Source organism: Pithys albifrons, chromosome 4, assembly GCF_047495875.1.
Source record: "Pithys albifrons albifrons isolate INPA30051 chromosome 4, PitAlb_v1, whole genome shotgun sequence".
Lineage (NCBI taxonomy): Eukaryota > Metazoa > Chordata > Aves > Passeriformes > Thamnophilidae > Pithys > Pithys albifrons.
In genome coordinates this window covers 40,442,413-40,460,002 of record NC_092461.1, presented here as the reverse complement: position 1 = coordinate 40,460,002, position 17,590 = coordinate 40,442,413, and the positions used below count along the sequence as shown (strand labels likewise).

The window sequence follows — 17,590 nt, the reverse complement described above, 5'->3', positions numbered from 1 at the left end:
CAACAAAAATGCCCCCAACTGTAGGGAGCATTGCTGATGAGCATCAGCAAGCTCTAATGGGCATCTTCCGTGTCCGAACAAGTGCAGAGAGGATGCCCATGTCAATGCTTGTCTCTGCCTGAGAGCTCCAATCTGAAAAGAACAGGAAAAGTTAGCAGACATCTCAGGGCTGGTCGCAGCGAAGAAGGAATCCATACTGTTATCAAATACTTACAGAGAGAGACTGTACTCTGTCAGGCAGTCAAAAACACGCCTACTCAGATAAGGGTATCCCTGCAAAGAAGTCTCTTGACACTGCTTTGACATATTTGCGTTCTTCCGCGATTATTCAGTTACAGTAACTTAGAGCTCCTCTTCTGACACTCAAACACGAGCCAGTCCCTAGTCCTACACGGGGAAGGGAAACAGAATATTGCTCAGCGAAGTTTCTTAGATGGGTTAAGGGCTGCAGCCTGGCCATCCCGCTGACGACAACGGGCAAGGGGAGAGTCGAAGCAAGCAGAGATTTAAAGCCTGTGGAGCTTTAAGGACACAATTAAAAGATTAAACTAATGCGATTTAATCAAAGATACCGCACACCCCTGAAGTTACAGTGAGATTGTGCTACTCTTATTAGGCTGGACTTGTTGGAAGATCTGCTATCTAGTGGCAAGATACAATTGGTAAATTATTTCTTTTAATTTATTCATTGAAGCAAACAGAAAATAGCCTGGGTCCTATCTGCCTACATTTCTTTGGAAGAAAGGCAAAGAGTTCAGCGACAGTTTTAATTTGAGGAAAGGATTACTGCGATGCAGCAGAAGAGCGGAGAGTGCAGGAGCATCCCTTGGAAATACACAACAGCTTCTGCAAAGCAACAAACAACCACAAACTAAGCCCACCCTAAAGAGGGTGACTTGGAAAACCTCCATCACAAGCCGAGGATGAAGAAGTGCTTCCCAACTCCTCAGGTAATCTGCCCCGTATCGAAGGGGCAGCCTCACGGCAACAGCCTCATCCAGCCCCTCAGGATCCCACCGCCGTCCCTATAGCAGGGGTCCAGCTCCGGCCGTTTCTACAAAAGCGATGAGATGCTGAGATGGTAGTCCCGTTCCTACGTCCTAGAACGAGAGTCCAGCCATTGCCATCCTCACACAGGGAGGTCCAACCCACGCAATACTGGATTGAGGGTACTCACTCCCAGCCCCTCTTCCAAGGGTCCATATCCCCACGGCACCGCTACCGCTCGCACCGCCCGGGGCCGGGGCGGGCACGGGGGAGCGCCCCCGCCACGAGCCCTGGCTCTACCCGGCTGATCGGGAGAGTCCGTGTGGTTCTGCCCGTGGAGCGGGATGGGGAGCGCGGCGGGAACCAGCGGAGCGCCCGGCGATGCCGCCGGCCGGCCGGGCACGGGCCGGCGGTGTCACCACAGGGGTAGCGGAGCGGCCGGCAGAGCCCCCCGCGGGCAGCGCTTGGGACACGGGGCTGGGGGGCTGCGAGGGGAACTGGTGGGACTGCGCTGGGGGAGGCGCGGCCGGGGCCGGGCGGGCGAGGGGGGGGACGCGGCCCCGCGCGCAACTTTCCGCCGCGCCGAGGGACCCCGGCGGCCGCGCCGGCGGTGGTATCGTATGCAAATACGCAGGCTGACGTCAGAGATCATGTGGGGTTTGGCGTAGATCCCCGCCGATCGAGGGCTCTTTTTTTTTCCCCTTTTTTTCCCCCTTTTTTTTTCTCCCCCCTTTTTTCTTTTTTTTTTTTTTTTCGCGCGGCGGGGCCGGGCCGGCGCGTACGCGCGTGTTGCCCGCGGGCCGGCGCGGCGGGGGCGGGGGGCGCGGGGTCCCGCGGCCGCGGGCGGCGCACGGAGCGGAGCGGCGGGAGCGCAGCGCCGGAGCCCGCTCCGCCCGGGACTGTCGGTGCCGCCGCCCCTGGGCGCAGGTAGGAAACTTCGCAGGCGGGGCCCCCTCCCCCGGTGCGCGGCGCTCCCTGGCCGCCCCCTCCCTGCGCTCGCCGGCGCTCCCGCCCCGGCCGCTCGCACCCAACTTTTCCTCTCGCTGGAAACCGTCCGGTTCCCGGGACTTTGCCGGGGGCCGGGAGGTGGCGGGGAGGGGGGAACGGGAGGACCGCTGGGAGTGAGAGCCGGGAGGGTTGTTCGGGCTGGGCTCTTTAATTTTGGGGGGGGGGGGGGCTATATTTTTAATTTTTGGCCATGCAACCTCCCTCCCCTCGCCCTTCTCCCGCTCCCCGCCGCCTCCCGCTCGCAAGTTTGGGTGAAGGGGGGAAAAGCGGGAGGAGGAGGAGGAGTGGGGGGGAAACATGTCTACGTTTGTCTATGTCGACATCAGCAACACAAAATATGGCGTCCGCTTTCGACAGGGCGTTACGTAGAGGCGAGCAGGGCGATTTTGTCAGAGCGGTCCCTGCCGAGGAGCCGCGGGCTCCGGGCCGGGCGGGCAGAGCCGCCCCGGGGCCCAGGAGGGGCCCGGCGCCGCCGCCGCGCGTGGCTCCGCGCCCGCGGCCAGACTTGGCAGCGGTTTCTTCTGGTTTAATATTTGATTTTTTTTTCCCCTGCCCCCACCTCCCCCCCCCCCCCCGCCCCGCCGTGACGCCGTGGCCGTGGTGCGGGGCTCGCCGCCGGGAGCTGTTGAGAGCGGAGCGGCGGCACCGAGCCGGGTCCGCGGCGGGGCATAGCCGGGCGCCCCGCTCCATCCCTCCTCCACCCTCGGAGAAAGGCTCTGCCTTCGCGTGGCATTTTATTTTCCCCGGAATGGGGAGTTTTGGGGAAACTCGGGTTTAGGTACGCTTCATCCACTTTTTTTTTCTTTTTTTTTTTTAATGAAGGTTGACTTTCCGTTTCTCTTAGCCGGTTTCCAAAGCCATCACAGAGCCGTCTCCTTTTTTTCCCCTTTTCTCTTTCCCTCTGGGATGAAGGCGACAGAGAAGAACAGACTTCCCCCCTTCCCCCCCCCCTCCCGCCGCCTTTGCTAGGAATAGAAGTTGCAAGTGATATAGGGATGTACTGTCAGACTTTGGGGTATCTCTACGCCCAGCTCTTTCTTGAGCACTTTTGTTCGGTTAGAGCCTGGGAATCCCTCCAGAGGGAGACTGCCGGGGAGGAGTGGAGGATGGCTCTGATTGCCTTGGGCTGCCCAGGCACCTCTCCGATGGCGACTCCCCATCCTGTCTCAGGGCAGATGCTTCTTTGAAACTCCCTGAACTTGAGAGTGTCCTGCCTTGCAGGGGAAGTCAGCAAAGTTTTAGGTTGTAAAGTAGAGAGCAGAAGTGGGAAAAGCATCCAAAGAAATAGGAACGGGAGGGAAGGGGAGGATTCTTGTGGAATGGGGAGGTGATACGGTGATCAGGTTGCTGGGCATCAGCAGCTCCTGCCCGCTGGGTCCCGCAGCAGTGCAGTGAGCAGCGGGCGAGGGTGGCGGAGTGTGCAGTGCCTTGAGAAGCTGCACCTCTGGCAGCACAGAGGTTGTCCCACAGCAATACCGGGATCACAGTGTAGGGCTGCCAGTGTAGGCTGCTATGCAAAACTTGTGCTTCCTATTTGATTCTTTTGTCCCACAGGTGTCAAATCCCTGTTTTGGAAGGGATTTTGGAAGGGATTTTAGTACTTGCTTTAGTGGAGCAATGATAGTCATCGCAGCAACAAAAAAGTCTTTCCAGATTTAGGCTGAGAACTAAAACGTCGAATGCCTCAAAATACTATTATGTTACAGCAAGTAATGAAATTATTGCTGTCTCTGCTTTGTCATCCAGCTTACCTAAAAATAATTTACACGTGGCTGGTCAATGAGTTGCCTTTTTGTAAAAAACTACGGATGATACTTTGTGCGGGATCTGTTACTCCTGGCTGGGGCTGGGGTGGGCGTTCAGGCGCAGATGTGACTAGGGGAGGTCTGATGTCTCTAGCAGAAGCCTCCTGCACGCAGCCTTACTGGGAAATGGCACGCGAACTAAGACTGCTGTGTGCTGCCGTGGTTTTATTACACCGGTAGATGAGTAATATTGTTGTTAAAGAGGTAATCTGTGACCTAAGTATTTCACCAGTGTAATATATTTCTGTCCCAGTGAAGCCTTTCTAATGTAGATGTGGCTTCAGTTTGTTGTATGGATTCAACAGCTCTTTGAAACACAGAATTGCAAATCAGTCTCCGGGTCAGGGAAAGCAAGGTACTCGCCAGCAATTGGGAAGAATGTAAATGCTAAGAAGCCCGTGCATTTTAAAAGTTGTTGCTGGTCCCTACTTTACTTCAGACCCATATGCATTTATCCCCTCAAGCTTCTGCGAAAAGAAATGATCAAGAGCTCTCCCATGTTTGTCCTCACTTCCTGGATCTGTGAGGAACTCTGTGCTGGAAAGCATGCATAGGTGTATATAGCTCAGTTATCAACCCAAAAACCTTGTGATTACTCAGCTTCGTAAAATGACATTTTTCCTGCCTGTCCATCCCAAAATTTCTCCTGTTTCATCACACAGGACATTCCTTGCTATCAGTGTTTGAAAGTAGCGCACACCTTCCAATTGCTTTCTCTCAAAGCACCACTTCTTTTTTCCTTTTTACTCTAATTACAATCAACAGTTTCTAGACAGTGTTTCTGTAAAATCATTAATCCATATATGAAATAGTCCAAGTTGGAAGCGTCACATTTTTGGTTCCTTCTTGTCACGGGGGGGGGAGTTTTATTGTGTTTTTATTAATAGTCAAAAAAAAAGAAAGCCAGCATTAAATATAGCAAAGTTGCTGGTTTCTTTTTACATTTTCAAACCAGTTTTAAACTGCTCCAGGCTGTAATGAGAGTACAGCAGGTTTTGCTCATCCTCATAAAAGACAAAGATTTTAATGCCAGACATGACATCACTGTATTTGCATGTGCGACATCTTCAGGTTTTATTCCATTTTGCTTTGCTCTGACTTGGATCATCCTCGGAAATGTTGTGTGGAGTCTCTTCTGGTTGGAATGTTTTGATGCACGTCTAAGTTGTATTTTTGTGTGTCCACCTAAGGACTGAAAACATGTACTGAAAATAAATCAAAATAGTATTTTCATTAGATTTTTTTCAGAAACAGAGAGTGTCACAGCTGAGTTCCCTGAGATTTCAGTGTGGCTATCAGGTTTCAGTGAAGCTGCATTTACATTCTGTGTGGAGTGTAATTGTAGTTTGTCTTTTTTTGAGTGTGAGGATAATTCAGCAAGTGTGTTCTTTTACTAAAAGTTAATGCACATCTGCATGATGGTATCTGTATTGAAAGTAAATAATAAGCAAAATAGGCATTAAAATAATTCGTAAACTTAAAACTTAAAGCCATGAAAATAATTGCTGCTCTTCTGTGAAGGTGTGTTTACATGTGTCAGGTCAGCTGGAAGTAATATTTGTGGATAGTTTATTTTGTCAATCCTTCACAAATAGATCTGAAGTTTACTGGATGTCATGGTACAGTTCAGTCCCAGAGTAGCAGTAAATTTGGGGTTTTTTTCTGAAAAGCAAAAAGAGTTGTTGATTTCCAGAATGTTTCAAATACTTTTCATACTGGGTAGTAGTATTTGAGAGTTTGGTTTGCAAAGGTGTAGCAAAATGGAAGTAAAATTAATTTGGCCCTTGGAAGACGAAGAAAAGAGAGTTCAATTCCATTCTTGCCTTCCAGAGTCAGTTCAGAAATCATCAAACCAGCCCTTCCTCCCCGAAACTGCCATGCCTTTGCAAATCAGAAAGGTTGTTTTGTTGATTGCTTTGTTTTAAAAAATACACACTTGGGGTTGTGGCAAGAAATGTTGTGAGTTTGGATATAAGCTGATGTACTTGGCAGGGTTTTCTCAGAACCATGAGCCCATAAGCCGGTTTCTAAAGTGAAAACTGAATTTTCCATAAGCTGAGTCTATGTAGAATGATCAGTATTGTGAGTTTGCTGGTGAAAGCAGGAGATCCAGTGAAACTGAGGGAGAGGTGTGAAATGATTTTGTGTATTTAGCACTGAAAATGCCTCAGATGGCTGGTTTTTGTTAGCAATCTGAGAGAGAATAACACTGGCAAGCAGAGAAGGTTTCAGTGTTGGTAACTAGGAGGGGACTTTTTTAAAGTCCTGCTGGGGGGATTTATTCTGGTAACTGAGGAGATGGGTTATGGTGCAAGATCCCCTTGAATGCATGGATGAGACCACAAATGCCCAAGTCGCCCTGCGGTGGGGCAGTGCCCTGAGCAGGGCTGGTGGTGGGGAGGCTCTGTTAGCACTTGACAGGGTGGAGCATCTGCCATCTGGAGGGCCGACAGAGAGGGGAGGAAGAGTCAGGAAGCAAACGGGGAAGAAGGTGATCTGTAACACCTGCGTGGTTAGAAATGGCACATCAGGAGCAGAGGGGGGTGAGATTCAGCGAGTTTTGACAACCTTTTGTGAATCGTCTGGGTGTGCAGGTATGTGCTGGGTGGTGAAAGCAGGGCGAGGGTGAGGCATTCTGACAACAAGCTTCCTCAGCTACATCTGCAGTTTGTATCTTCTCCAGATTGTTGTCCAGGGGAACCTGATCTAACTAAGCAAAGCTTGATCACCACTTGCCACTCAAATTAACTTTTACAGACATTTTGGGATGAATTTGCAGATCCCCTCACCCCCATCCACATAGACTACAGGTTAAACATAGTCATGGCCCATGCTCAGCCTTGGGCTGTTTCCATTTCTGCAGTTCGCAAGCTCTGAAATCATGTAGTCTTTTCTGTCTTGTGCTGCCCTTTGTCTTGCAACTGGGAGTGACCTGCTGGCTGCTCAACCCCTGGGGCTGAGGGTTGAAAGGGACCTTTAAAGATCATCTTACCCAATATTGCCTGTGATGAACAGAGACATCTTGCACTAGGCCAGGTTGCTCTGTCCAGCATGACCTTGAACTCTGGCAGGGATGAAGCATCCACAACTTTGCTGCGCAACCAGTTCCACTGTCTCACCACCCTCATTGAAAAAAATTTCTTCCTTATGTCCAATCTAAACCTACACTCTTTCAGTTTAAAACCATTGCTTCTTGTCACAGCACTGTAAGCTTTGGTGAAAAGTAAGCATGCATGTATTTCAGACTATTTTAATATCTCATTAGAGTTGGTACCCAGAGCCTTGGAACACACGAGCACTTTGATCAGGCCAGCATCCTACAACCACACCAAGAACTTTCTCTTTGGGCAAATGTGCTCATTGTGGCTTTACCCTCCTGACCCTGTTACAATAAGCAACATTGGCAAAAATGCCCCTTGGCTGGTGTAACAGTCTTTCTGCTTGTGGGTTTTGCCAGTACAGCTGCATCAGTGGCATGTCCTGCCCTGGGCTGATACAATCTCATGGTAAGCAATAGTGGTACAGACCTGACATGAGATATGCCTGTTGTCATCTGCTTGTTTGGCTTCTGATGTCTTCACATGAGCCCTCCTCTCTAGGAAACCCTGGTTACTCTGTAGTTAAGCCCAAGTTAGGCCCAGACCTTCCTGCAGGTGCAGGCAGTGGAGCTGCTGGGTCACAGGAGCTGGCACATCCTGGCCCAAACACATGCATGTCACAGAGTTTCCTCCAGACTGGCATTACCTGACCACCGTGTAGTTGAGTTCACTTGGGAAACTCTTCCAGAACCTGAAATTCATTTTCTCTCCTGGAAAAATGTTGCAAGAAGAAAAGCAAAGTTTCTTGCATTCTGTTGCTCCACTTAGCTTTGGGTTTGCACCGAAACAGCCCTCTGCTTCTCTCCCCCCCTTCTTAAGTGAGCTACAGAGATAACATCTTTAGTATTATTTTTTAACCTGCAGCATTTCCATACTGTGATTTACAGTGTGGTCCCAGTTGGCACGAATAGAGAGGACAGTTAATTTCATGTGGAGTGGGAATTTCTTGCACTGGTTTTCATGCCCCATCACAGGCCTGAAATCTTGGGGTTTCCTTCCTTTTTTTTTTTCCATTCTTCCTGTCCTGACCTTATTTCCCCTCTTAAATATTTTTTTTAAATTCCCAGCCTCAAATTACCTGTTGATTTTGGCTTCTCTTTTGCAGTTACTTGTCTTCTCCCCCACAATTTTCTAATAAGTGTTAAAAGGGCATATTTCACTTGCTGGAGCTTACAACAAACAAAAAAACAACAAACAAACAAACGGAAAGAGATTTTCTGCTTTTTTTTCAGTCAATGACCATAACTAAGGAAGACTCAAGTTCAGTGTTATTTAACCTCTTGTCCAGTGTGATGGTGGAGACATCCTGAGAGCAGAACTGTATAGGGAACAATGTGAGTCCTTTCTTTTTAAACAGAAACTTGTTATTTGTGGTTTGTTGGGTTTTTTTAATAGCCCCCTCAAAAAGCAGGTCCTGAGCTGCTGCTGAAGGCACCCTCAGATGGGCTTAATAAAATACCAGTATTTCTCAAGAACACTGTGCCCCTTCCCTTGCCTGCAACGCGTGTGTTCCTTTTTCTCATTCCAAGTTTTGGACATTTTTTTTAAATTTCTCAACCTAATTTCATGTTTATTAGTTTCAGTTACTTTATGTTACACTTAACTTAGCAGAAGTGGAAAAATACCTGTTCTTTTTTTTAAATCTTATTTTCAAGAAGAAAATCCAAGAGGATCCTAGTTGGAGGTAGTTCGGTTTTGTAAGATTTCAATAATGCCACGATGGAGGCCTGGGAAGTGATGCTGGGAGGTTTTGCCTCCTCTCGTGCCAGTGGAATCCAGTACAAAGCAGAAAGCACTGGCATCTCCGAGCTTTGCTGCTGGGCAGGCAGAGCTGCTTATTCACTTTCACACAAAATGAAGGAAAATCCTGGTGGTTCTGGCCTGAAGTGTTTTTGAGGATGTGCCTTCCCTGCCCCTCTTCCTGCCACCCACCTCAAAAGCAAATATTTTTTGTTGTAGGGGTTTTTTTTCAGCATCTTCTTGAACACAAACTGTCAGGCACCACAGAGAAGTTTTCCTTGTCTTTTGTCTCTCCAGCAACTGATTTATTTAAATGACTGGGAGCACACTGCTGTTACAGCCTTTGGTGCTTGTTGTTTTCTTGGCTTCGGTACAGTTTCCTTGAAAATTGTGGAAGATGGGGTTATCCCAGAGAATCACAGTTTCACCTGAAGCTGTTTTTTTCTGCATTTTCCCAAAGAGATTCCCCTTCCTGGTCTTCTGAGGAGATTGGCATTGGGTCAGACCTATTTATTTCCATGTGATGGAATGGTGTGGAAGTTGTTTGAGTGCTCTGCTGCCTCCTGGGGAAAGCACTTGGCTGCCTGGCTGGAAGTCCACATGACTGTCACTGTTCCCACCCATGGGACCACTACAACAACACCCTCCTTTTGCTCAGCCACAGGTAGTTGCAGAGTCCTTTATCACTTGTTTATTTACCATCTGGAATCTCCATGTCATCTCTTGCAGCTTTTCATTATTATCATGTAATATGTCGTACCAGGGGGAGTCACAGCTTTGTGGTTGCAGATTTTTGGGGTCTGTTCCTCATCTCTCAGGACTTGGCAGCCATCTGCTTTTGAGAGAGAGAAGCCCTTTTAACTGGGGCTTTGACTTAAGGCACAGGTGCTCCAAGCCTGTGCTCAGGTAGGAGCATCTTGCTGGGAAGGCCCTGCTCCACTGTGCTACCACTGTGAGGGCTAGGTTTAATTTAGCAGTGGTTTAATTTAGCAGTGATACGATGCTGAAAAAGCCTTATGGCATTTTCAAACCAGGGAAAGTACCTAGGGTTGCTGCACAGGAGAATCAGCAAATACATCAGAGTTCCTGGCACACCCAGTGGAAGCTGTTGAGTGCAGGGGCTGGTGTCCACAGAGAAACAGCAGAAATTTTGCCATCTGCTGTGGGTAGGAAGTTCCCAGGTACAAATCGTGATGAATAAATTCAAAAGGAAAGCACTGCCTTAGGAAGCCTTTTCTTCCCTCTGTGTGTCTGGCATTCTTCAGTGTAAGGGGGGAATTGGCTCCACATGTGTTTTAAAACAAATGTAGTGACGAGGAAGGATGATGTGGTTGAAGGGAACTGGTTTTGTAACTGCTTTTAAATTGACATCTTCTCTTTCTTTAGAGTTAGAGCATCCTCACAATTTTACTGTTGCTAAAACAGTTTTGACAGGATGACCCTCCTCTGGGTCATATCTGCCAGCATCTTGTTTGTGTGCTTGGTAGTGATGTAAAGGGGATGAGGTGTTTGGAAAATACTGCTCAAGGTGAAACAGAAGTTTCAAAATCCACAGTTAACCAGATACAGGGAAAAAAGTGTTTTCTCTTTGTGAAGGAATTTGCTTTCAACTGTAAATATGCTTGAAGCACCTTAAATTCTGTTTGCTTCTCCTGTTGTCCTGGATAGTAGCCTTATCTGTAAGTACCTTACTTTCATGTTTTATCTTAGTTTTATGTGTTTACTCTCTGTCTGATGGTCCAGAGGAGCTTGGGAACACTCAGTGCGTGTCCAAGCCAGGAGAAGAGTGTCACAATATATTATTTATGCTGAAAAGAGCTTGTACATAAAGATGATTTTAGCTCCAGCCCATCTCTTCTCCAGCAGCAAATCAGAGCACTGACTTGGTGGATTTAATCTCCTGAAATCTGAACTCTTTTTTGTTTGCTTTCCTCTTGCTTCTTGGTGAGCAGTGGATGGTCTTGTTCTCACCACAAAGGGTGAGTGCTTTCAGCCTCGTGGTCTACAGCCCTAGGGGGCACATGGTGACTGGGCACCTGACACCCTTTGCCCATTTTCCTGCTGAGCCCTCTACATCTCTCCCACAAAACTTCTAGGGGACATAAGTACAGGGTTCTTTTAAAGGAAAAGAAAAAAAGGCCATAAATCCCTGTCTGTATCCTGTTCCCAGTTTAGAAGGAAATACATTGTTGAGTGAATATTTTGAATTTCTTTGTGGTGTCCTTGTCCTTCCCATCTTCCCCTACCTGCCAGTTCCCACCCTGCCGTCCCTTTGGAGGGCTTTGTGTGCATCCAAACCGGGAGCCTGCTGTGGCAGAGTGCTCGCAGGACAAGCAAGGTACCTTTCCATCTGCAGGAAAAGCACTGTTGTGTTGTTTGATGGAATGAGGGATCTACTTTGAAATGTGGTACTGAATGTAAAGCACTCTGTAAAGAGTGTGTGAGATACTTCACAAGCAGATGTTGGGAATTTAACACAAGTGCTTGTGCAATCCAAAATTGGGGTGATATAAACAGTGCACAGTACTGTATGGCAAAGGATTTGTGGCTGTTTGCAGACTGCTTTATTTACAGAAGGGAGGAGACAGCAAGAGGGCAACTGGGCTCTGCCATGCTTTGAACTTTCAGATGTTTTGTGTGCAAGCAGAATGAGATGTAGTTTGTTGCATTTTGGACATGGTATTCTCACAGGAAAGCTGAATTTGTACCTGAGTCTCCTCTCTGCATTGATTTCTGCAGCCAAGGTTTAAATTTGATCCTGTTTTTCAGTTAGCTGCCTTGGTCTTGAGGCATCCTTTTCTATTTGCCTCTCACTGGCACCAGCAGCAGGACCACTTAGACTGGCTTGTGTTTTCATCTAACATGATTTAGTTCTTTTATTTTTCAATCTGCCTGTACTTTGTTCATCCCTGTGTAGATAGGGGGTTTATTTGTTCCTTGACACTCTTGTCTCAACCCTTTTACTGAATCTCAGGGTGCTGTGTGTTGCCAGGTCACTGTTTGGTTTGTGCATCAAGGCACTGCTGTAGCATCTTCCCAGGAGTTCCCATGCAGAGCTTTTGGCACAAGTTGGCTGACAGACCCTTCTTCTGCTCAAATTCATGATTTCTGGTCTGCACAGCAGCTCAGAAAGACTGATTCGCTCCCCATTATTACTGCTCTTTTACAACCTACAGACACTCATGTTAAAACATTCTTCAGCTTTTGCTATGGCCACTTGGCTTGCTTGGGGCTGCAGCTTGATTCATTTTTGGCCACTGTGTGAGTGGCTCTTGTCTCTTTGCCGTGTTGTAAAATCAATAAAAATGAGTACACAAAGGGTTGGAAACAGAAAATTAAACATGCACTTAACACTGTAAGTTTTACATTTTAGCTAGAGGACAAGGTAAAAACATTTCTTTTCCTTCTCTTTTAAATGAAACAGGCAGCTAATGGAAGGTGATTAACAGAGATTTGAGATTGGATAGGATATCTTGGTCACTAAACTTTTTTTTTAACTTGTCTGTGGTTTTAAAATACTCGTTCTTAAATTATGTGAAATAGATGGTATGAGAGTGAGGAACAGGCTAATGCACATCTGGATTTGGCATAGTTCTTCATATGTTAAGTTTCACTCTTAATGTGATTTAAATAGTTCAAGGTATTTAGGTCTTTAAATCAAGGTTTATAACGACTTTAAGGTGCTTCCCACTTAAAGCATGAAGGAGCATTACATGCTATGGGTTTTAAAAAGAAGCACTATACATTCATTGGTAATAATGTACTTTATTATTAAGTCTGAGGAGTAATTTTTTCCAAAGCATGTTTGGCAAATGATAGTTTTTAATCAAATTACAGGATAAAATAATTACTTGAAATTTAACACAATAAATTTATTTTATAGGTCTTAGTACCATAAGGATCTACTTAGGTCACCTTTGATCTGCATTGAAAGTAGCAGGCAGAGTCTTGTAGAAGGTGAGCAAAGCCAAGGACCAGTTTTGTTAAAAACTAGAGGACAATTATCCCAGGAGGTGCTTGCAGGAAACCTACTGCTTAGGTAACCATATGGTGTTGGTAGGGAAATTTTTTTGTCTCTTTTGTGAAAACTTGCAGATAGATTAGGCAAATCATAGTTAATTATTTAACAGAGGGCCCAGTGCTGCAGTTGCCTTTGAGTCCTGCACTACTAAACATCTCTGGTTTGGAGCACTGAATTTTAAGACTGTAACTTTGAAATTAAGCTTTTCTTTTCCTCTTTCTGTTGAATGTAAGGTTCATGACTGCCAGCTCTGAATGTTTGGAACAGATGAACTTTTGCACTCTGTGCTAAGGACACTTACATAAAAGGGAGATATTGAGGTTGCATCCAAACCCCACTCAGTTTGCTGTGGGAGAAGAGGAGCCTGTGCTGTCTCTATCCACCTGGGGGTCTTCAGGGACCTCTCTGCTACCTGTCCTTGCTTTTTATACAGACCCATATCAGAAAACCGCAGGAAAAGCTTAATCTTTGACAAGCCAGGTGTGATATGAGCTGAAATCCAGGAGACTGATTATTCCTCGGGCCAGCAGGACCAATGCAAAGAGCTTTTAGTGCATTTGATTTGTGAGATTGAATTCCTGCGTGCGGGAGTCTCTCCTCTACACCCTGTCAGTTTCCACTAGACCAGTAGAAAGTTACTGTGCTGGGATTGGTAGACCCACATACATATGAATGTGGAGGCAAATGGAAACAAACCTCACAAATCCCTTAAAATAAGGGATAAAAGGAAGGAAACTAAGTTTGGCAGTGTCCAAACTTTTACCCAATTCTTCTTGACATTCCCTCTCATTTTGAGCCTGCACAGGCTGTAGGGGTGGATGGTCCCAGCAGCCTGGCTGGTGGTGCCCTTCCTCAGTAAAGCTCCTGGCAAGTGGGGTTGTCGAAAGGTGACATGCTTTCCCAGCTGCAAACAAGGCAATGTCAGTTCAGAAGTATGAAGGAGTAACTACAGCAAAAATACTTTTTAACCAGAGTCCTCTCTGCATATGAGGCTGAAATCACAAAAACTGTTGTTTGAATTTGGCTACCTGATTGTATTGTGAATTTGGCTTTCAAGGTTCAGCTTTGAACAAGCAGTTGAGACCTTTAAAAGACCCAAACCCCCACTCTTGGCATTATGTGTGTGACTAAAGGGTGTGCACATGCACCTTCACATGGGCATTGCATCGTCCTACCGGGGTAAATGTTTGGAACATTGCACTTGTGTTTAAGTAAAATGCAGCACTGATGCCTTTTCACTCCCACAGGTGTGCCCAGAGCATCAGGGTGGTTGGTTCAGACCATTTGCAGTAGTCTCCATCCCTGCTGGGTGACAGCAGCAGGGCAGGGTGGTTGTATGTGGTTCTGCTGAAGGTCCTGTGATCAGCTGCTGAGTCTTGCCACGATGGGGAGAATTTGATGGAAGGATCAAGCCATGCCTTCCTATTATCACATTGTAGTGATGGGCAAGCACTACTGTTCTCATCTTGCCTTTACCACTGAGCTCACCAGCAGCTGCTTCATTAACTATTAATGGCTGCTCATTAATGCTGTAAAAGCCTAAGACCAATCTTGCAAATTTTCTGGACTCTTCTCCTAAAATATTTATGACTCGCTCACTGTGCAAAAGGGCAAGAGCAACAGCAGAGAACATGCCTCCAAGTTTTGTTGAGCATTATTAAAGAGCTCATGAATATGAAGAAGCTGGCAGCTTCTGTCTGTTTTTTGGCTTTCCAAGCTAGCACTGCACATCTGGCTCTAGGGGTCGTGTGGGCTCGTGGTTTGCTGAAGCAGGGTGGCAGAATCTTGGATGCTTTATTGATGATCTGTAGTTCCTGAGTGCCTTCCTTTGCAACCTTCTCTATAAGCACTGAGGTGTAATTGATACCTCCAGGGGAGGTTTTATTACTGTTGTTTATGAGATGGGGAAACGAGGCACAGAAGTTGAACAATTTGGCTAGAGCTGAGCAGTAGAAGCTAGAAGAGCATGGAAATGTTTTATCCAAGACTGTAATGGTACTTTTGAAGTCTGGTTACTGTGAAAGAGGGGGACGCTCACCAAGCCTCATCTGAAGCCATTGCTACACGTCATTCCCATCCCATTCCAAACAGAGCTCTTATGTGATTGCAGATAGCAGCATTTAGTGCTTTACCTGGGAAGATGCCAGTTGTTTTAGCTTCCTCTGGTACAAAGAAGCAGCAGGGAAGCCATTTTTCCCCTCCATCCACATTTTGGAGATAAAATTGTGTACTTCTCATTGCTTATATCCACCAGCAATAACAAGTCTGACCACTAAAGCCCAACTGCTGCTCTGCTTGTGGTGCACCAAGCAGATTAAAGTCTATATTTCTTTCCCACAGCCATCTGTGGAGCGAGCACTAGTGTAAATACATGTGGGAGGCATTGTTTGGTAAAATAGGGAGGTATGCTTTAAAGCGAACAGGTATGATTCCAGGAGTGAGGACTGATCTGTACAATGTTTAACATGTTTTCCATATGCAGGTGACCTTCAGAGTAAAATGCCTCCTCTGTGTTTGGAAGATGTCGGATGTATTCAGGATTAACCAGCCTGTTTGAGCTTCTGGACTTGCACGTATTGCCCAAGTTGAGCCAGGTGGCAAAAATAAATCCATACCAGAAACATTCCCTCGTACAACTTTCTTGTTGTTTCTTACAGAGCATGAATATTTTATCCTGCATTATGTCAAATTGCAAGGGGTATGCTTGGTTTCTCTCCTGGAGTCATTCCTTTTAGTTGCCGGAGCAAAGTTACAGTGGATCCAGGGTAGAATTTCAAAGCCCTTCACTGAAGCAGGGTTTATCTTAACAGCTTGATTTCACACTGCTGCGACAAGGTGAATGTGGTAGCCACAACTTAGTGATAGAACGTGGTTATGTTGTGCCCCGTATGACTGCAGCAGGCCCTGGTGGGACTCCGTTGTCATGCTGATCTCCAGGAATATTCCAGCAGCATACTGAATGACATCTGGGTTTGCCCTCGAAACTACACTAAGTCCCTCTGGGGAAGACTTCTGGGACTCTGCTGCTACAGGAATAGCATCCAAATCTTGAGCGACTCTTGTCACTCTTTATTGAAGCGATTTCTCCAAAAGCTGGAAAATGAGTAAATGAAAGAATTGAGTCTCTGTCTGTTGACTGGTGCAGCTCTCCCAGAGACAGATGCAGTGCAGGCTGAGAGCAGATTGCTGGTATTTTTTAGTTACCAATGGTGCCATTACCTCTCCATCTGTAGAGCTGCTCTACTTTGTGGAAGGTCTGCCCCTCATTTTGGCAAGCAGCTCGAAGTTGTACCTAAGTTGTGGATTCCCTTTCCTCACCTCTGCTTTGGAAGTTAGGAGTAGTCTGCCACCCGAAACAGACCCTGTTCCTCTTCTCCAAATTTGAGGTTGAATCACAGGTGAGAGATGTTGTAAAATCTCTATGCCTGAGCAGAGGGAAGATCAGTGTAATTCAAAATATTGGGGGCCATGTCTTATCCCTGCCAAAGGCATCAATTTTCAAGTGTCAATTATATGAGAAAACACAGCAATAATTAACACTTTCAGTCAGTACAAACTTATTGTATCCTATTAAATAACTGGAAAAAGGAGAGGTTCTCTGTCAAAACATCAACTTTCAGTTCTTGATATCAATATGAACTAAATCAGTGGCACAGAGAAGTTCCAGATATGTCTTCTGCATGCTCCTCAGCTGCAAGTTATGTTTCCGAGGAAAAAACATGTCTGTCTGCAGTCTCATGCAGCTTCATGATTTCAACACTCTCGAACTGAGAACTGAACCATGCTTTAGAGGATGCTCCATCTCATTATTCATTTTCCTTTTCTGGCAGCATAGCCATGTCTTGTCAAGATAAAAATGATTGTTCACATTCATGAATAGTGGTTTGTAAACTCTAGCCCTTAAAGTGATGTCTTGGTATCTAAGTGATCCATGGAGTACTGGTGGTTCACTGGAGCTTGTGGATCTCCAACATTTTTAATAGAAATGAGCTGTTCATTAGCTGTATCTGTGTTTGCCTGTGTCCTCTGGGGCAATACACAGGGTTAGAAGAAATGTTAGTTTAAATGTTCATGCATGTTTAGATCGGTGGGTACTCCAGTCAGCAGCTGCTTTGGTTCATGGTAGATTCTGATTCAGGAAAATGTTATTCAAGTCTAAAATTAAGAGGAAAAAAGGGTAAAACTGGCTCATGGGCAGAAATGGGGGAACAGATCAGCCATCCAAATAAACTGGCTCCTGGTTGAGTTTGAGATGAAGATGTTCTGGGAGACCTTCTAAACCTGGCCTTTTCAGGAGAGTTTAATTGTCCTTTGAGATGTTTGTTTCTCATTTTTGCCACTGATGCTCTTTATGCATGTGCTTGTCTTGGCTTAAGGAGTACAAATTGGCCTTTTGACTGCCCTGCTCATGTAGATGGGTCCTTCTGCACTAATGTAACGTGATGGAGCCCAAAACAGCACTCATCTAGAGTTGGTATATCAATGAAAACTGTCCTGTTTGGGGTTTCATGAAGCCATTTATTTCATGGCATCATCTTCTTGGCTCATACTTGATGGCTTCTGATGGTCTCTGCCTCCAATGGGCTGAGCAGCTCTGGAAAGGCACAAAGACTGGATTTTGCATTACGACAGGCCGTACCATGTGCTGGGAAGTTAACTCACATCCCACCTGCTTAAAATGGCTTGGGGTTAATCTTTGCCTACACTATTGACTTCTGCCAGCAAAGCTGTACTGGCCAAACACATGGAGAGGGGTGATCCCTGAGTGACTTGAGTGCTGGCATAGCCCTGAGGCACAGTGTGGGTGAACTGGGGAAGCCACTCCTTCTCTGGCCTGCAAGGGGTTTGTGCTGGGCTCTCATAGACCAAAGCTCTGCCACGACAACCCTGTCTGCCATGTATCATTTTGATGAGGTTACGTGGGTGTCTGA

General features: G+C 46.3%; 1 protein-coding gene across 6 annotated transcripts in view; it reads left to right on the top strand.

The window, feature by feature from the left end:
• The first annotated feature begins 1,605 nt into the window (after window positions 1–1,605).
• ZHX2 (zinc fingers and homeoboxes 2) overlaps window positions 1,606–17,590 on the top strand; it is a 74,804-nt gene continuing 58,819 nt past the window's right edge. For 4 of the 6 annotated variants that reach the window (XM_071553907.1, XM_071553904.1, XM_071553902.1 and 1 more), the window contains exon 1: window positions 1,606–1,914. The gene's annotated coding sequence lies outside the window, so the exon portion shown is untranslated. Of the gene's footprint in view, window positions 1,915–2,616; window positions 2,774–8,130; window positions 8,233–9,098; window positions 9,303–17,590 lie in introns of those variants that run through there. The other 2 variants (XM_071553906.1, XM_071553903.1) reach the window with 2 other exon arrangements.